This window comes from Vespula vulgaris, chromosome 5, assembly GCF_905475345.1.
Source record: "Vespula vulgaris chromosome 5, iyVesVulg1.1, whole genome shotgun sequence".
In the NCBI taxonomy this organism is placed as follows: domain Eukaryota; kingdom Metazoa; phylum Arthropoda; class Insecta; order Hymenoptera; family Vespidae; genus Vespula; species Vespula vulgaris.
The window spans coordinates 308,739-329,486 of record NC_066590.1 but is presented as its reverse complement, the minus strand read 5'-3'; the positions used below and the strand labels follow the sequence as shown (position 1 = coordinate 329,486).

The window sequence follows — 20,748 nt, the reverse complement described above, 5'->3', positions numbered from 1 at the left end:
TCAAGCTGCCCTATTTTCCGCGTAATGCGATAGGGGCTTAATACCACTCTCTCGGAACGGCACGATCTGATTTATCGTTCGGCGGTATCGACTTTGTGCCCACGAAAGTTAATCCCTCGTAGATCCTTCGAGAAGTCGTTTGAGGAATCGTTCGAGAAGTCGGTCGAAGAGTCGTTCGTTAACGGCCGGCCCTTTTATCGTCGAGAGACCGAAGCGTTTGCATTTTTCGCGTTAATAACAAAATTGGTGGGATCGATTAACGCTTAAGAACTTTGTTCTCTCTCCTCTTTATCTTGAAACCACTGGAAAGACGTGGGATCGAAACTTCAAATGTTTCTTCCGAAAGCGATTTCGTGCAACCTCGGCAATGATAGACCGGCACCTCGCTCCGGCTGTAGGCGGCATTCTCTTGGCCTCGCTTCATACTCGCTTCTACTCCTGCATCATAAAGAAGGACTGAGAAAATTACTCGCCCACCTCCCCGAAACTAATAAGTATTGTCCATCAGGCGCATTGTTTCGATGCCCACGTTAGGACGCGCAACACGTTTGGGACGAGTTACACTTTAAATTACTCTGCCTGTTAGCTCGTCCGGACGATCGTTTGGTTCGTTAGACGACGCGTTTCTTCGTCGGATAAAAATGTGTAAAAGGGAGAGAAGGGTGCAGATAGAGATCGTGATCCCAACTTAAAAGGCTCGATTCGAACGTCGGACTCTTGTAAGGCGCTCGTCTTTGCCTGCGTCTTTTGAAATTTATTAATCGAACGGGTTCGTTTCTCCACAGTGATTTCCGAGTGCTATAAATATCTCAATTCGTTATTTCATCGTTTCTCCGTACCCGGAATGCTCATCCTTGACGACTGTGAATTCGAAATGGCGTGTAAAGGTACGAGAAGATCATACCTCTTTGTACGCCACTTTATGGATACTTTTATGGATACTCTTTTGATGGCTACTTTATCTTGACTCTATAAAAGTAACCGGTAAATTGTCACTTTTATGCGATACGAAATTAACCTTGTACGTATGTTGCGCAACACTGTCTACGATCTTAAGTATCCATCGTCGCGATAATGTAGCTATGTAGGTACATTAAAGTCGCACAATTCTTTACTCACGACCGAGATCGTCAGTAGTATCTACCTTTTAAGAACGTTTATTACGAAACTCAAGGTCGAAAGCTAGAGGAATGCCTAGAGGAACGCCTAAATGACTACGGACGAAAGAGATACTCGTGACATCGCTAGTTAGTCATATCGTCGAAATACCTACATACTATTTCAATCCTTCGTTTTCCGCTGGAGCTATTATTTACGTAACTTTTTCCAAGTACCGCCTTATGAGCCCGGTTTAGAGTTTAACTACCGTTTTGGGATAAGAATATTAACCAAATACCGTGGTGGTGGTTCCCGCGACCGCGAATCCCGACGCGTTGAAAATAAACGCCCCGTGGATCGAACATTGCACCTTTATCTATCATTCTCTGTCTAGGAATATCTCTTTCGAAAGATCGAGCGAATTTGAAACGCGCACGTGATACGTTCAATAATCCTTACGGGCAACAGTCACCTTCCGTCCTTTCACTTTCACGGCCCGATTTACGCGATCGAGTTGTTCGAGAGGGAGATCAAATCGTTAAAAAAGCAACGTCCTCTCCGATTCTAGGAGTAGTCGAAGCGAAGGCCGAGTAGCTTCGTTCGTACATAAATTCCAGGTACGTTCGACATTGTTTTCGTGATAAATTTTGCCTATTGTACAAAGTTATTGTGCATAAATTGTAGAACGGTGTGTCCAGCGCTTATATTCTGAGACAAAGTGACTAGTAGAGTGGGGTAGGAGTTGGAGAACGCGCGCGCGCACGCGAGAGAGAGAGAGAGAGAGAAGGAGAGGGGGTATCTCTCTTCCTTCTCCGACGCGAAATAAATTGGCTTTTATATTAGCACGAGCTACAACATAAATCCTGAGCGTTCATTGTTGTGTATTGGCCATCTCCCCTCCTTTTCCACCCTGTGGGTGGAGGGCTTTGCACGTGGGCAAAATCCGTTTTCCTTCGCATCGAGAAGCGTGACGTTCGTGGAGGTGGAGGAAGCGGAGGTGGTGCTGGCGATAGGCGATGACGAGGAAGCACCTTTACGTTTTATACTATTTCAACGTCTTGCACTTGTCTGTGTCGAAAATGAAAGAAAATTTGAGTCCTGCACTGGAGGATCGTCACGAGGAATCAGAGTTGCGTCTACGGTTACGTTAGGTAGTCCGTTCGGTTCGTTTGCGTTACGTTACGCTACGAAATTATGCGTGGAAAATTGCGATTTAAAGGCCGAGCTCGAATACGCTCGCAAATCTAGTCAAGTGTGTACGCGGGCTCGCACGAGCCCGCACACGGCGTTTCTCCTTCCAAGCGTGTATCTACGCGCATGTAGATACGTTGGTACGTAGCGATCCTACGTACATGCAGGTACGTAAGTACGTGCTTGCCGAGTGTGCAAGTGCAAGTAGGCGGTAGGTCGGTCGGTGCATCGCGCGTCCTTCTCGCGTGCAGTCCGCGCGATACGCCACGAGGATGCCGATTTATGTCCTGCGACGATCCTCCATGGTACCGGCGCCTACGGTCGACGAAAAAAACCCTGATTAAGGGAGATCCTCGACGAGCGAGTCTCAAGTTATTTACTTAAAAGTCCTTAATGATCTTACTCTACGTAAATTTGAATGCCGGCTATTTATGACGTATCGCCGGATCGGCAGAGACCAAAATAAACGTCTAAGGCTCGCAAAGTCGGAGGATAAGTTTAACGAATCGACAGGGTTTACTAAACGTATGTGGCTTCGTACAGCCGATCATTATTCTTCTTTCGTGTGTCCGTGACGCACATACGTGGAGGTAGCTCTTGTAGTTCTTGATAAATCGAGGCATGTGTAAGGACGATAAATCCCGGTGTTCCGTATTAGTGCCGCTACTCCGTATTTGTCGTCGTTTAGTTACCGTATCGCTCTAACGCGTTATTAATCGAGGTACCGGATGGAAATATGGAAAGCTTTATGCGTCGTCATCGAATTGCCTATCTCTTTCTCTTTAGCGAGATTCGCAGGAAGACCGACTCGAATAATCGCCGAGACGGAATCTCGTTTCTCTATTTTCCTCGAAGAGCTTCTCGATTCTCCTTCGCGAGTAACGATAGTTATGATTCTACGATCGATCATCGTCATTAACGTACTCGACGTACGTTACTCGGCGGCTCGTTAATAATGTCGATGAGTAAAAGCGTTTCATCGTTATAGCCCACCGGCGTTTGTTTCCTTTCGTTTTTCTATTTTACTCTTTGCGTCGGTCTATTGTCTTCTATGACCTTATACGTATTTACGTTCTACGAGAAGTAAACGACAATATTATTTTCCTCGTTTGCGCGTATCCTTTCTCCCCTCCCCTCAGCCCTCTCCATTCCAGTATTCGTTTTCATTTCGCACCTTTTGAAACGGAGAAATAGCGAGGAACGAGACGCACGTGCGCTCACGACAAAGTAATTACGCATTTTCTCGTCACTCGCGGTCGTGTTGTGACTGCTTCTCTTCGCCGCAGACGATGTGAGCGATGACAAGGAGTCGCGGTCCCAGTGGGAGGTCTCAACAATGGCCATCCGCCTCCGAGTCGGGTACGCTGCTACCTGGAGAACCTTGGCTCGTGGCTCGTTCAGCGATGGATCTTCGACGGCAAAAGGATTCGTTCAAGTCTCTTACTTTCGAACTAATTCGTCCGTTTTCGAAATGCCAACTTTTTCATTCTCGCGATATTTCTTTTACTCTTGGATCGATGGATAAACAAAAACTGGCGAAACATACGAAACGAGATCGATTTCGTACCATTCTATAAATCGAATAGTTCGTCATTTGAACGAGTTGGAATTTGCTTAAATCTTTCGTCGAAAAGTCAAACGAAATCCGACTGAACTCTCAGCAGCGGTTTAGTCCCGAGCTCTCTCCTCTCGAAGTGAGACGGACCTCCTTACTGATCGTAGGTGGTCCTCCCATCGGACGCAATGATTTTAAATTAAAATTAAAGTTAAACGTTCTTATGCTTCCTCTACTTGACGACGCCGCCACTGCCACCGCACTTGTAATAACGTTAATGGACCGTGCAAGGAGGTTATACGTTTCATTTCAATAACTCGCCGCGTACATTTGTTTGTTTTTTTTTTTTTTTTTGATTAAACATCTAATAGTTATGTATAACAAAGAGGAAGATCTTTGTTCGATGATTGAATGACATTCGATCAAATACAGACTATAAACTTTGAATGATTTCAATCAGGATCGAGGGCGCGTTTAATATTTTTCAAAACTTAAGATACGATTATTCCTTATTGTTGATCTTCTCATTGTTCTTTTTTTCTTTGCGGAACTACGGGACGAGCACTTTATGAGAGGGCGTGCGTTCGTTCTCACCGGGCGGCAGATAATTGGCTTCGTGTTTTTCGATGTGTTACCATGTTTATACGCACACTGCGGTCGTATCACTATTTTATAATTAGCAAGAAAGTTATTGTATATACGGTATGCCACGGGTCACGCTGTGAAAGTACGTAGTATGAAAAACGAGCGGAGCTGCGTCGTCGTCGTCGTCGACGTTGTTGTTTCGTTAATGCCGTTCTTCGAGCTCCTCGGATTCCTATGTATTGTTGTTTGCGTACATAATCGTTGCGTGCGAGCAAACGAATATATCACCGCCTCTTATTTTCAATTTTCTCATTGTTTATATTTTGCGAGCAGAGATATACGATGTCGTTCTTAACCTCGTATTTTACAAATGTATACGTGTGTGGTACACATAACGTGTGATACATCGTACGCTATACGAAATTGTATCGTACGAGTTTCCTATTACTAATTCCTCGCGAGATATTCTACGTATAATGAATTATTCTCCTCGGTGGTCCTTTACCGACCACCGCGTATACCCGATACTTTTACTTTATTTTGATGAATTTCGAAAAGATGCCCACGGCCATGGAGCATTAGTCACGGTGTAATTGGCGGGAGGAGAGTGCCTCGTAGATGCCTCCTTGGTTCGCTCTCGGCGAAGAATTTTTACAATCTCGATGAGCCGACGTGTTAATTTTTTTTTAATTCCGGATTCAATATCGTCAAAGACGAGAAGTGATTTTTTAGAATAAGAAAATAATCTATATAGAATAATATTTATAGGCGCATTACACGAAGAACTTTACCTTTCCAATGGAATTTGTGGAAGAAGAAGATATATTTCTTTGGCATTGTTTTGAATTTCACTTTAGTGCGTAATAATTTATAACTTTTTTTTTCTCAAGTAAGAAATGAAGAGTATCCAGATATCTTTTCACGATTTTTTATCGCGAATCACATTCTTACCTTCGGTAAAGGTACGTTTATCTCACGATCTTGCCTTTTCGAGCCGATCGAGATCATCAGGTTTTTTTTAGTCCACTCTTGTCTGGCAAAGGCATCTGTAAAACGAAATTTTTTTCATTTAAGCGTAATATATATACATACATTCATACATACATACATACATACATACATATATATATAGTGAATCTGAAAGCGTCCATGTTATACAGTTCATTGTCTTGCCTCCTCTTCGCGTATAAAACTATTTATCGAGTCATCAAGATATAAAATATTTTTTAGACTTTTCAAAAGTCCTTTTCAAAGTCTCATCTATATTTTTGAATAGAGAAGGCAACGAGACGATGCATGTACCTACGTAAGAAAGCGAAGAAGCCATGTACTTATCCAAAAGAATATACACGTAACAACGCAATTATTGAGTGTTTATTAAGGAAATCTTACTGTGGGATGTTAGCCGTTAACGTAATTACCGATAATTATAAGAGAAAAATATTCGTCGGCTCGTTAAGAGCGTCAGAGTATCGTTTCCCGCGAGGTTTAAACTCTCTCATGAATATTCTCCGTTGGAGAGGGTCTTTGTAAAAAATCGAATATTGCACGTGAACAGTCGTTTTATCGAGGAGCAAGGAGAAGAAGAGAGATAAAAGAAAAGGACAGAGGAGGGAGGTTGGTAGTGGCGCCAATTTCGTAGGGCCTCTGGCTTCGTCGTCCCACACGTTCCTGCGCTTTTCAGTTCGTTTCTTCTTCTTCTTCCTCCTCCTCTTCATCCTCTTTATCCTCTTCATCCTCTTCTCCTTCTTCTTCTCGAAGAGATTATGGTGGGGTGGTCCCTCGCGAGTCTTTTTTCCACGCTCACCTCTCTTTTTCGTCCTTCCTCCGTCTTTCTTCTTTTCCCTCGCCCAACACGCTTCTCCGAGACTTCGCCTTATCCAAGGGTTTTTAATTCGCGCGCGTGGGCGAGCGAACGTACCGCTTCGTTTGTCTTTCTTTAGTTTGAGCGTTGTGTGCCCTGTCTCTCTTTCTCTCTTTCTCTCTCTCGTTTATTCTCTCGGCCGTGGTTCTTTCACGAGCGCCAAAAGCCACGTACTTTTAAACGCTATAATCGCGCAGTCCTTTGGAAGCTAATGCATTCGATCGCTGATTTATGCACTATTCCCCTCAAATATATTGGGACTCTCCTCGTGTACGAAATTAATTTCGTACATGCCCTGCTGGCCTCGCGACCATGTAACTATCAATAATAAAAGGTAGCTCCGTATATGCTCTCTCTCTCTCTTTTTTCCTCTTCGTTTCGTTCTTCGTTCTCACGTCCACTTTCTCGCTGCATTCCATGTATAGCCGTCCCTTTATTTTTACCACACTTATACGCTTTATATCATAAGTACGCCCCCGAGTGCGAGTGCTTCTTTCTCAGTTCTTTTAATAGCGACGTCTTAGATCGTACGAAGAGATCGTTTTGGTTTTAGGTTGGAGCGGCTAAACGCAACGGCAGGAGGACGATCGCATTTAATACGGTTGGTGATCGAGAGAGAGAGAGAGAGAGAGAGAGGGAGGGAGGGAGGGAGAGAGGAGACAAGGCGGAGAGCATAATAAAATGCATCCGTGTCAGGTAGGAGGAGAAAGGCGGCGTTGTACGGAAGCATCGAACTTCCAGAGGACTCGATACACATGTCCTGTTATTAATATTGGCTACACCTTGGCAGCATCGCGATTCCACAGCCTCCCTCGTCCCTCTTTTCATCTACTCTCTCTCTCTCTCCCTCTTCTATCTATCTCTTTCACTCAAACTCTCTCTCCTGGCTTCTTCCTTTTTCCTTCGCGTCCTGGAATCTCGTCGCGAAGTGTATAATCTTGCACGCAAAGTTTGGGGACACGCTGCCACCCGGCAATCTGCATATGTTTACGCTCGTACACCAAGAGAAGGCCAAAGTCTCGTTTTCGTCGAAGGAAAAGGAGAAAAAGAAGCAACGAGACTGCAAAGAGATCTGCTTCCAGGCGTAACGCGAGCTGTCGTCGAGCCCTTTTCGCGATACTCGCGGCCTTTCTATCCTTTTATGCCTTTTTATCCAAGTGGGAGATTCCGTCCTACGGTCGTTGATCGAAGATGCGAGTGAATTTATACTCCGTTCTTTTCTCACCTTTTTGTACAAAATGTAGATAAGATATCTGGGTATTATGGAATTGAGCTTTACGTGCTCGAGACATTGACGGTTCGTAACTAATAATCGTGTCGGATGTCTTGCGATTCGATCTCTTAAAAAAAGAATAGGTGATCGAGCGGCAAAGTGGTATCGCCGCGTGCAATAATCTTCTCTTTTTTTTCTCACGAGTATCGGATCGTGGCATACGTTGAACAATATACGCGCATTATCGTAATTCGCGTCGATTCGAGGATTTCCAAAGTTTCGGTTATTCGAATGATCGACCGAAATGAAAATATTCGATTGTACTCGTGCCTCTTATATCTGGAACTAGAATGACAACATTTTTGATCGATCTCTCGATGTTTTTGAAAATCTTTTGGGATGAATCAGAAAATTGGCCGAAGAAAAAGAAGGACGGATGGATGGACGGACAGACAGAAGGAAGAGAGGAAGAATACTTTTCTCGTGAGTTCACGACGGCATCACGAAGACTCGTTTGGATCGCGTTTGGAAGACCTCCACCTTCCATATATGTAATGACTGGGGCCCCGGAGAGAGAGATGAGCGAGAGAAGGCGAGGAGGAGAGGTAGAGAGGTAGGTAGGTAGGTAGGTAGGTAGGTAGGTAGGTAGGTAGGTAGGCAAAGAAAGAAAGAGAGAGAAAGAGAGGGAGAAAGAGGAGAAGTAGAAGAAACGAAAGGGAGGCTGAGGAGATGAGGTGGAGGAGGAGGAGAAGGGGAAGGAGGAGAGGACGGGCCCCACCTAGACGCGTGGGACCGACACCCACGATCCTTGCATCAACGTACCGGCTCCCATCGTGCACACGCCGCACTTACATACAGCTGGCTTTTACGACGGGGAGACAGCCTGTCGGAGTAATAAGAGGGAGCTCTGGGCACGCGCGCGCGCGCGCCTGCCAACCACTCACGATCGAGAGGCGATCTTTCTCTTTCTCTTTCTCTTTCTCTTTCTCTTTCTCTTTCTCTTCTTCGATCGATCGATCTCCCGCTTTTACAGATGTTACCGTTTCTTCTCTGATCCTGCCGATAGAAGAGATATAAACGCGAGAGCAGATCGCGAGAGAAGATAGATCTCTTTCGTAAGAATCGTACGTTCTTGTTCGCGCTACGATATCGAGTGGGAGGTATAGGAGTGTACGTTGAGAAGGGATCGCGAAGGAAAACAAAGTTTTGCTTGCGATCGACAATTTTCTACTTTGCTCGGACGTTGAGCCAGAGTATGTGTACCTTCTTGTAGATGCCGGTGAAATAGGTTCAACGGGAGAGAGTGGTTCGTAGACCTTTACTAAGTATACACTCCATTACAGTTCAATTTTTGTAGCGTCTACGAAAAACAGAGAAAAGTGGAAACTCGTATATGTGTCCGTCGGTGTGTTCCGAGGACAGCGAGATCTCTTCATTAGCTCGTTATACCATTTCGCTCTCGTTACAGACCTGCGATACTTTGATGGATTTTTAGGATCGTCATGGATCGTTCCGCGAATCGTTTTGTAGCAGTCGAATATAAATTTTCATGAACAGCGTGGGCGGTGATTCACGTGTCTTCGTTCTCGATCGATGTTTCTTTCAAGAAAACGTGAAATGCCGTGAATCAACGAAATAATCTAGATTTTCGCCCAGAATGGCCGCTATACGTTGGAAACATTGCATTGGAACGAAAAGGATTCTTTCCTTTTTTTCAAAGAAAAAAAGAAGAACGGAAGAAGAAGGTTCCTCGCGTCGAACGTATCGTAAATCACAATTAAACGTCGAGAAAATGTCTTGCGTTCAAAGGCTTATAACTCGTCCGAGTGATTCCAAAATGTGGTCGACCTGCTCTCGCCACACCCCCGCAGTCACGTTTATACTCCATTACTATCCTAGACGTCCCTTAAATCACGTAGCCGATCTCGGAGCGCCTCGCCTTCGTTGCCGAGTCTCGAATACGACAATAGCGAACAGGTTTGTATCACTTTGTCGATGGAAAAGAGATTGCCCCGACGCGAGCTCGATCTTTCATTTCTTACGATTTTCGATCTTTCGTCGGGTGATCGCGGAACGTACGAAGCTTCGTCAGGGTTCGAAAGTAAACTCGAATCATAGATGTAACAGGGGCCAAGGTCTTTCGTACGAAGGATGCACGAAGGAAGAAGTATTATAGATCCGATTCACGACGTTAGATCCTACGGCAAGATTTGCCGTGCAGTTCGTTTCGGACTCAAAGGAGCATCTCGATAACGGGCGTTAAGAAATCTACCTAATACAAGAGGCGCGGCACTCGGGCTTCCACGATTAAGGGTTCGTTCACATCGTCAACATTTTTGAGGATGCTCTATCGCGTGACCTCGAATAAATCCCAAGATGCCGTCGATTCTTTTCGTCCATGAGACTTGTCGTTCTCTCTAGACATTTCTTCTTTTTATTTTTTTTTCAACGTTTGTTCGTCCCTCGCCCCACAAAGCCATTCGCCGAGTGAGATCTCTAGCTACATCATTACCGAAGATGCTTCTCTCGTTGCATCGGCTCGAATTTCCGACTCTCCATTGTGTACGCCGTTGAGAGTATTTCCCTCTTCCCCCTTTCTCATCTCTTTATTCTACCGACTCTACTCCGTCTCTCTCATTCTCTTCCCTTCTCTCATTCTCGTTCCTTCCTTTGCCTTTGTCTTTATCGTTCTCTCTCTCTCTCTCTCTCTCTCTCTCTCTCTCTTTTCGGTTCAAAAGGATTCTATAAGGACTAGATTGTAAGCGAGACGGCTCCGTTGTATCAAGTTGTTCCTCCTCGGGCGTGGGCGAAACCTTTGCCTTTTTTCCTTTGCATCTAGAACAGTGTTTCCCAAAGTGGGCGCCGGTGAGTATCTTGTTACTGGCACTCTTTTGACCATCCAAAATGGATCATACGGACGGCTCACTTTCGGCGAACGTTTCATTACGGCTTTTCATAGACGTACGGACAAATGTTTTATCGCTTATCGTCATTTTTAGATTTCTAGATAAAAATAAAAATCTCTCAAAGTTAAATCGAGGCGACGAATGATTAGAAGGAAAGATATTTTCGTCGCGAAAAAGTGACGCTTGATAGAGAGACAAATGGCAGTGTATGAGAGAAGAGAGAACGTGATTAAAAAGGTACGATTAGTTAAATACCCGGTATCGTTCGCAGTCGCTTTGTTTTTGTCGGGATTAGAGGGCGTTATATTTCTTCTGTCACCGCGTGTGGCGGACATTTGGGAAACACTGTGGCCTAGAGATCACCGATGAGACTTGTCAAATTTATTTCTATCTCTTTCTTTTTTCGGCGTGAAGGAGAAATGAGTGTTGAAGGTTGAAAGGAGGGGACGGAAGGCTTCCAGGTCTGCGAATACAAACATAATGGCAGGGAAACGGCTTTGTGTATGTTAAAATATATGTTTTTATGGCGACCGTAGAAGGAGAAGAAACGCGCGCGCGCGCGCGAGAGAGAGAGAGAGAGAGAGAGAGAGAAAGAGAGTTCTTATCTGGAACTTTTTCGTCTCGGACACCTTGGCTACTTCATTCCTTCGTTACCTTTTTAGGTAGTCGTTTTATTCTTCCACGAACGACGCTCCACGTCTTAGCTGTGTCTTTTCGCGTTTACCGCTGTTACGACTTTCTCGTGCCATTACTATGATTAATGCGTTGTTGTATAATTCGTCCGATTAGTAAGTTGGTAGATGAAGCGCGATAAGAGTGCTCGCACACGCACGTTATAAAACTCGTGCTTGGACTTGCTCCTTACAAAGTTAGAAGTAATATTTGGATCGAGAGTCATCGATAAGCCGCGACGACTCGAGCGTAGAGTTGCTGCCATCGATTCGATAATTTATAAATCGAGGAGGATTTAATTGGAGATTATCTTTTGCTTGGACTTTGTGTATGATATTTCATTCGGCGATCAGTCCTTTCAGCATGAATGCTTATTTGGATAGGGAGATGTAAGGATACCACCTTCGAAGCAACGTGGAATTTTCAATGGCGACATATTTGCAAGCGAGCGTTTGTACGTTATAAAGGGCATCTTCTCTCGGCATCGATGGCCGACATTCCTCGGCCGCAAGTCCAGAGCTTCCTTTTTGTAATCCGTTCGATTTATCGCCGATGCTTAAGGGCTCTCTCGAAGGAAGGAAGGAAGGAAGGAAGGTAGAAACGATCGCGTCCGATGGTTAGCACCGCCACCGATTCACAGAAGCAACCCCAGGCGTGGTTGTATTTTTCAAAAAATCAATTTTCCAGTCGCCCCTGGCCAGTCTCCATCCTGTCAAGATATTCACCAGCATCACGATCATTACCCTTCTCCACCAAATTCTTTCCAGCGGTTGCTTTTCAAATCGCCCCGTTCTCTATATCCATCTCGAGTCCCTTTCTCGCCAAGGGATCCTTTTCTTCCATCCTGTTAGCACGGATAGCCTGTAATCTTTGCTCGCTCGACCGCGCGTAAGTCTTTCCATCGATGGCCAATAAATAATCTCGCCCACTCTTATTAGCGCGATCGCCGCTTTTCCACCAACTTCTTCTTCTTCCTTCGTCTCGAAATTACCGGGCAAGGTTCGACGTACTTTTGCGCGTCGAGCCCGATGTTTCCTTGCGATAAGTAATAAACTCTTATTCGCTTTTTAATCGAGAGGGAACGAGAGAGGGAGAGAGAGATTGACATTTATCGATACGCTCGCGTCGACGCGAGCGTATTTTTGTTTTCGTATCGACGGACGGTCGCGCGCTCGGATCGAGAGTCGCGATCGAGATTTTAAGCGTTATGACTCGGAAAAAAAGAACGGAGACGGACTGGTAGATTGGTAGGAACGAATGGTAGATGAAAGTCGTGTCGGATGGGAGGAAAGGGAAAAAAGAAGAAGGTTAAGAGATGCCGTTGCAAGGTCGGATTAAATAGCTCGATAGGCGCTCTCTCTGTCGGCCATTTCACACGGTGGAAGAAGGAAGATAAGGGTGACTGGAGTCTGTTAGCGAGTCAGGATCAGTGAGCAGCAGTCATGCAACGAATATCGAGCGGGCCGAGTTGTGCGGAGAGGAAGATATCGAGGCGGAGGAAGAGAGCCAGCGAAAGAGAGAGGGTGAATAAATAAAGAGAGGCGCGGCGTCGTTCGCAATATGATTAATGTGGCCGATCGACGCCGAGAGAGAAACAGAACCAGTCGGTCCGGAACGAAAGCCGCCTTCGGCTTCGTTCTTCGTGGTGGCTTCGTGGCTGTAGACGCGAATCGATCGATCGGGCGCCGCTCGACTCCTTCCTCTCCGTCCTCTTCTTCTCGGCAATGCAACGTGAAATCTCTGAAAGAGGACGAGAAAACGTATACCTCCAATTGGAAGAGATCGAATCTGTTGGTTACCTTCTCGTCTCGTTCTCATAGCTCTGATTCGTTTCCCTTCGGTATTGTTTACGCATATTTCGGCAATACTTCTTCTTAGAAGCCCTCGATCGTCGTTCGAGGTTCGCGTGCGGCAATTCGCCACGCCCAGATGCAACGATTCGCACCTACGATCGTCGTCAAGCGAAAAGGAAAGGAAAAAATGCACGCGAGATCCTTTCTTATCAAAAAGGAGAGGATCCTCCCTCCCTCTCTCTTTCTCTCTTTGCCTTTGCCTCGACATTCCGACAACGGACCTTGAATAATGTTCCAGGGACATATCTTGACCCTCTTAAGATGGAACGAAATGGAACTTTATAGAGTCACGCGATCGTAGGACCAAGAGGTTTGGTGTCCCGTTACGAGGCGAAAGAATTCCCACGATACACGTCGACGCGTGTGCTCGAAGATAATAATCGGACTATTGATTCGAATCTTCCTTTGAAAGCAAGCGACGAGGAAGTTCGTTCGATTCTTCTCGTAATATCGTCGCATCTATCATCGATACGATTTCGCCAAAATATATCAGGTACGGAGAAACGCGAATCGTCGATCGAGCATCTTCGAGAAGGAGTCGTTCCTTTGAAAGTAACCGACCGTCGTCGTTACGTTTCTTTTCTTCGAGCTCAATGGAGAAGGCAAATAAACATTGAAGGCCGCCTTTTATCGCTTACACGCGCGGCGTGGCTCCGCGCGAAGCAGAAAACGTTGGTACATAACGTTGTTGCTTAATTAATTCGTAAAATTTATCTCGTACAGAGACACATTAGCGATAAGCCGCGTGTTCCCAATATACCTTTATCTTCGGCGAGATTGAATATTAATTTGGCCCTGTATCGACGTCGAGTCGCTTCGTGGAAACTCTAAACCGGCTGGGAAGATCACTTTGATCGCGCCACCTCGGAGATTCGAATTGCACGAGACGCGTGTGAAAATCAAAAGTTTCGGCTTCTATCATCGAGAATACGAAAAAGAAGTCGCATAAAATATATCGTATAAATTATCGGACTCCGATTATTATACGATCGGAACGGGCGAAAATTAGCAAAGGGATGCGGCTGATACAAAGCGAAGCGCGTACGAGTGGGTGCTCCTGGAATACCAATAAGCGAATATTTATTGAGAATAAATTTAAAGAGATCCGAAAATCCATGCTCGCCCCTTCTCGCTCGCGTATTCTATTACTTTTACGCTTGCCTCTACTACGTTCGCCGATGAATATGCAAATATTTGCTCGCAAAAGCGAGGTATATTCCGAGTGAGGCGAAGGGCCAAAGAGCTAGAGATAAAGTAAAGCGAGAAAAAAGGGAATAAAAGAAAGAAGAAGAAGATTCGCTCTTTCCATCCCGTTAGGAAATACCACTCGCGAGACTCCGCCGGGCAACCGGTGATATTATTTCGATAAAATCCAAGATTTACAGAATCTCTCTTTCGTATTTCGACGATGCTCGCGATTTAAGGTCGCGCGAACGCGACTTTTCGACGGCACCGAGTCGCTACGTAACGCTTCTCCGTATTTCCAATGTTTGTGTTTCTCATCTACCAGTTTTACCACCCACGCGTCTTGCCGCGAGCCGTCCCTTCTTCTTCTTCTTCGTCTTCTTCTTTTTTTTTTGCCATCCGACAGGCACCGCTGACTAACTCGCCGTGACGAAATAAAATATCTGATTTACACATCGGACGGTGGTACGTCCTTGCACGACGTTTCGCACTAATGATTCTCCGTAGCCGTGGCAACAAAGACTAATTCGCGAGGAAGAGGCGCTGCCCAAAGTCGATGCGTGTTTGCCATTGGGGAATATTCTCCTTTAAAATTCGCGCTTTGAGATAACCATCGCGAGGAAGAGAGGACTCTTATCGTTATTTCGCATTAACGTCGACGGGAAGTACGGTTTAAAGCGACAGCGATAATTATGAGTAATTTCTCCGCACGAGAAGATTTGTTTTCTTTCGATGGAATTTAAGCGCCTTGTCCGGTAATGACGCTCGTTAAACATCTTCTTGATATCGAGGAACACCGCATAAAATAGTGGTTTAATTAGTAGTCATCTAGGAAGTCGGCAAAGTACGATTACATCGACGATTTTAAAAGGCGGACTACTGCTCAGGAAATTCAAAAATTGCATTCCATCTCTCGCAACGATTTAATCGCGGAAGAACTGGTCCGACTAATAAAGTTTTCTGCGACAAACTTTAAGAAGAAATATCGAGACGCGTGGTATTCCTGCGCGGGAGCATCCTCTCGTTTAAACTCGTCTCTTTTGGTCGAAGCAGTACCGTAGGTAGATATCGGTCTCGTCAGGAATATTCAAACGATCGTAGTCCGTGGCGGTCGCCGATAGCTCGGCAAAGGTATCGTGCGAGCATCCTGGAAGCTCGAAAGGTGGAGCCTCGAAGAAAGAGACGAAGAAACTCGTTCGGTCGCGTGGCACGCCCACGCGTCGCGTGTGTGTACGCCGCCTTACCTAGTCCCTTTGCGAATACCTTGCAAGGTCTTCGATCTTGAAGAAGACGAAGTAGACGACGAGGACGTGCCATCTCTCTCTCTCTCTCTCTCTCTCTCTCTCTCTCTCTCTCTCTTCGTTGTTATAGACCTTGTTATCGGATTATGTTCGCTCGATCTTATCTAACGTGCTGCGCTTCAATATTTATATATTCGTCCTTCGATCAAACTTAATTAATCATTAACGATTACGCTCAGATTTTTGTAGCCGATGCGATCGAATGAAATATTTAACCGCATTAGTCGGGTTAATTACTTTGTCGTGATTAACAATACCGGCGTAGATATGCGCCAACCATCGCTCTTTCACTTTATATTTCGCGTAATAAATTTTCCTACTCTCTTTATCTCTCTCTCTCTCTCCTCGTCTCGATCTCGACTTTCAATTACTCACTCCGCAACGATCATTTTTCTTCCGCGCCTGTCGAATCGCGACTTCCGTTTATGCCTCCACGGTTTCCTTTTCGATCGACTTTGACCCTTCGAGTCTCCTCGCCGTGCTGCGAGAAATTGCCCGGTAAAAAGGTCGAAGGAGGAGAATCGAGCGTAGTCGTTACGCCGTCGTTGAACATCGTCGAGACATCCTCGCACTCGTTAATCGTCGATATATTATTGCGATTAAGTCGTTAAAGCGTACTTTAACATCGGCACGCACGGTCGTTTTCTCTATCTAGGGCGCGCGTGCACGCGTGCACGCTTCTTTCCTTTCGGATGCGTCTTATCGTTCGGGATTCATTGTTTCTCGATATGCGATCGGAATATGTTTGTCGGAATGACGTCGAGAGTAGAGAAGGATAAAGAAAAGCGACGAAGGACAAGTATAAGGAGAAGGAGAGGCTTTCAAGGTAGTTATACGAACTAGTTTCGTAGTCTCGTTGCTCCATATAGAAAAGCGACAAGCGAGGATCGTTGCGATGGCAATAAAATCCTGCGATATGCACGTCTTATGTACGGGGCGATCATTTTCGCGGTGCTGATATATACTGCTACGCTTTACTACCATGGTAGCAATATTATAGCTTATAAATTCCTACGTGCACGGTACTATGCTTCTCGGGATATAAATGGAGCACTTAAGTGGGATGTCGTTCGCACGTAATGACGCCTTCAAAGCTTACCTACCCGAATAGAGAGAGACAGACGAAGAGAGAGAGAGAGAGAGAGAGAGAGAGAAAGCGTGTGTGCGTGCGTGTACGCGCCTGAGACGTCTTGTCTAAGGGTTGACATCACTTTTCCGACTTCATACAACGCGAAAATGCTTCAGAAGTCACCTTCGTACTTTTTTCAAGATTCGTTCATTGGGTCAACGACGTTCGGTAGTTATCACGAGGAAAGATCCAGAGGCTAGAACAATGTCACACGACTGGAAGAGAAGAAATTTCGACGATAAATAACCTCGCGAAATGTAATCTTAACGAACTATCGTAAAATGCTCGTAATACCAAACGGCTATGGATAACGTAATGAACTGGAAGTGCAAAAAGATTCGAGATAAAGCGTATCTCACTAACCCCATCCCATGTTTTGTGGAAAGTATATTATTTAGTTCCTTAACTGATCGACCCACTTGTCGTCTTCAAGTACGATCATAAATTCCATCGATTATGTTACTTATGCTTTTTCATATTTCGCAAACAATGTAGCCAGAGACGATCGGTATAGATTTTTTTTCCAATTTAACGAGGCGACGCGTGTCAAATAAAAATCGTAAACCGTAGTGCGAAACGATCTATGGGGAATTGGTTCGTCCTCTAAGACAATTTGCACACCGCTCGAGGGTATGGGCTCGGTCGGGGCTTTACGACGAAGACGAAGGAAGGGGAGGGAGGGAGAGAGAGAAGAAACGCGCTTCCGTCGAATGCTTTCGTGCTGATTACGGTTTCTGGGAGAGGAACGCTCGATGGTGGCGGCGTTGGCGGCAACGCCAGTAACGCCGTCAAGATCTCGGAGAAAAAGGGGAGGGAGAAAAAAAGAAAGTGAGAGAGGCGGTGTCCGTTATCTCGGTTCTCCTCGTAAAAGGCACAGAAGTTATGGTGCATGCGTTGTATGTATGCACGTTCCTCTGTGTGGGTCTCTTGCTAGCAGCCTCACGGATGACCGGGCCATTGGGAAATTTCTTTTCAGGGATCTCTGTCCCTCTTTCTTTCTCTCTTCTTTTCTCTCATTCTTTCATCTCGAGGCCTCCACCCACGAGCGATTTACGAGCGGACTGAAAGACACGCTCGCGCGAACGTCCGACTGTCCGTTTTATTTCGAGACGTTCAGGATACTACTTTACATACTTAATGGAATTTCTTGACCAGCGACAAGTCCCCACCCTTTTTCTTTTTCGTTTCTTCTCGTCTACGTTTCACGATCACTATACCATGGAGGATTTCTACGTTTTCTTCGTCCTATCCTATGTTATCGTAATAAGTCGCAAGCCGTTATCTTTTAGTATTCTTTTTTCTACGAATTTCAACCCTTCTTCTACCCTATATTCCTTTGCTGCTGGCTATAGCGAAATTCAGGGAGAGACCGTGACCGATTCAGAAATTATTCGCGGTCGCGATCGTATCTGCCGCTCCCGGGAAATTTACGGGACGACTGTGCTCGCTCGAGCTTGAATGTCTTCATCTCGTGCCGGCGAAACGATCGTAGAGGGGAACCTATATTATATTCGATCCTTCGTGCGTGACTTCTTCACGCCTATATGAAGATCTTTCTGCGATTATTCGGAAGCACGTGGTGGTCGTGAGAAGGGACGAACTCGATGCTTAAATCGGTACTCGATATTTCCAATATTCTCTCTCCTCTTCCTCCCCCTCTCTCTCTACTCTTCGTCGATCTTCTCTCGAACGTGTTTTCCGTTTCCCCCTTTTTTCTTTTGTAGTAGTTAAGTTTCTTTTTTAGTAGAAAGTAGCATTCCTTCGAACGTTCTCGCACACTGCCAGTTGGCAATGGTCCCCGTGGTTTATCGCTACCAACATTTTAATTTCAAATTTTCAAAGTCCTCGTACTCGGAAGAAAGAAATTAAGAAGGGCGATGGGATTCCTTCTGGATATTTCTGCGAGAGCGCAACGATCGCAATAAATTGAATCGCGAGAAGGGCAACTTTCTCCACGGGGGTACGCGTAGGTGGTTGTCGAATATTGCCTCGATACTGGTTTGAAACGAGCAGGAAGCGTTTCTCTCGAGTTGTGGACCTTGATTTAAATTCCCTTTTACAATAGCATCACGCCGATACCGGTAATAACATCTTCCGCGCGTTCCGTATACCAGCGAAACGATAGGAACTTTGATCTTGTATTCTCATCCCGCACGAAAGGAACTTTATTATCTCGTAGCTCGACTCGTTCGAGATAAATAAAATCATTTCTGGCAAATATATCTCTCGGTTGCTTTTCGCTCGAAATCGCAAACTCGAGAAGAAAACCGGCAGGATAGCGTATTCTCTCTTTCTCTCTTATTCCGGCAAGAAGCTCGGGGCCAAGTTGCCAATCAGATAATTTCGTGCGGCAATTAAGTTATCGCGCGCGGCGTTGAAGCGCGTGAAAGCGGACGACCGTGTGTACATAAAGCTGAACACGATGGAGGATAAAAGAGAGAGAGAGAGAAAGCGAATGTTCGATGAGAAACACCAAAGTAAGTGGGAGAGGCGATAAAGAGGTAATTCGAAAACTGGATTGGTTCGTACGAAAAATTGTCGAGGATAGGAGAGGAAGATATCGGACGAAATAATAGAGGAGCGAACATCGAAGGGGAAGATTATCGGATGAAATTTTGCATCCTTCTCTCTCTCTCTCTCTCTCTCTGTCACGTACACGCTCTTTAAACTATAAATATATTCTCGAGGAGCGTGCGCGCTTCTGGTCGCTCTTCTTCCGGAGCGGATCAAAAGCGGAGCTGTTGGAGCAAAAAGGAGAGCGACGCGGCGAAACGGGCCGAGAGTGTTCTCTTCCTCGATCTTACATTGTACTTGTTTTTTTGTGTCCGAGGAAGAGAGCGAGAGAGAGAGAGCGCGCAAAGCAACGAGACAAATTATGTACTCGCATTTGCATATTTGATACGTGGCTACAACGTCGTGGAAGAAACGGTCCGGCACTGAGTTACGTTACGACGCTCCTCCTTGCCTTCTTTACTTGTTTTCCTTAGCTCTTTCTTTCTCTCTCGCAATCTTACTCTTTCTCTTAAATACCTCTCGCTCCATCCCGATTAAACCTCCCACCGCATCTTCTTATTCACGAACTTTCCGTTCTTGCGCACGCTGCTTCTTTAATTTGTAAGATTACTACCGCCATTAGGCCTGAGAGAAATACTTTTCGATATCCTCGGCTTCGGAAGAGTGCGTCAGTCATTTTTAAAACGACGACCAAGGAAAATACGACGAAAGAAGTCACTTAATCGTCGGTGTCCGACGTATCGCGAGATGAAGCCGTAATAACGCGCAATTCCATTTTGACCGCTATAGCTTTATTTCTCATTATTTAGATTTAATGGTGGTTCAGTGAATTCGTCGGGAAATATCTAGGTATCTATATATTTTCTTGCTAGCGACTTTGTTCGTTCAACGGTACGGCTTCTTTTATGATCGTCCAACTACCGAAAGCAGAGTATGAAAGGTAGTAATACTGTCCTGGATAATTCGTAAATCGACGATTTAACTCGCTCGGATATCGCTTTACGGCGTTTCGCGAATTGATGACTTTAATACGCGTTGGATCTACCGGCACTTTGATTTTTTCTCTTCCTCTCGTGTAGACGCTATCGAGTTCGATCGCAAAGAAGGACAAATTGTGCATTCCGATTTGCATATTTGACGCGTGGCCGAGCGGCCTCCTGGAACAAACGACGCGGACTGAGTTACGATACGATGACTGGATTAGGTCATATTTGGAAAACCGGTACGAGATCTCATGCCAGGCTTTATTCCATTGGGAAACGGCCGGTGGTTCCTGCAGAACGAGTTACGCATTCTGGTTTACGTGCAACATTCGACACGTGGGACGTAACATTTAAAATATCCACAATTCGTACTGCTCCTTGCTTCTTAATCCCTTTTTTCTTTACTCTTTTGGTCGCGGCTTTGGACACGGCTTCGTAAAAACGACAAATCATACACTCGAGTTCGCATAATTCACACGTAAAAACCGAGAAGACGTGAAATCGTGAGAAAGTCGAGAATCCTGTTAGTTTTCTTTTCTTTCTCTCGGCCGAGCGGCGTACCGATGGAAATCGGCGAGAGAGACGAATGAATCGAACGCGCTCTTTATTTCCTTCTGTTGCATCCTCTCAAGCTCATAGGTTTCCTCGGCGATCACGAAGCATCGATCTCCCGTAAGGGATACGTCGATCGGAGCGACG

At 45.4% G+C, this 20,748-nt stretch overlaps 1 long non-coding RNA gene across 1 annotated transcript in view; it reads right to left on the bottom strand.

The window, feature by feature from the left end:
• LOC127063807 (uncharacterized) overlaps positions 1 to 20,748 on the bottom strand; it is a 193,766-nt gene that overhangs the window by 4,411 nt on the left and 168,607 nt on the right. Inside the window, exon 3 of the long non-coding RNA XR_007781490.1 lies at positions 5,381 to 5,475. This is a non-coding gene — a long non-coding RNA (uncharacterized LOC127063807). The remainder of the gene's footprint in view (positions 1 to 5,380; positions 5,476 to 20,748) is intronic.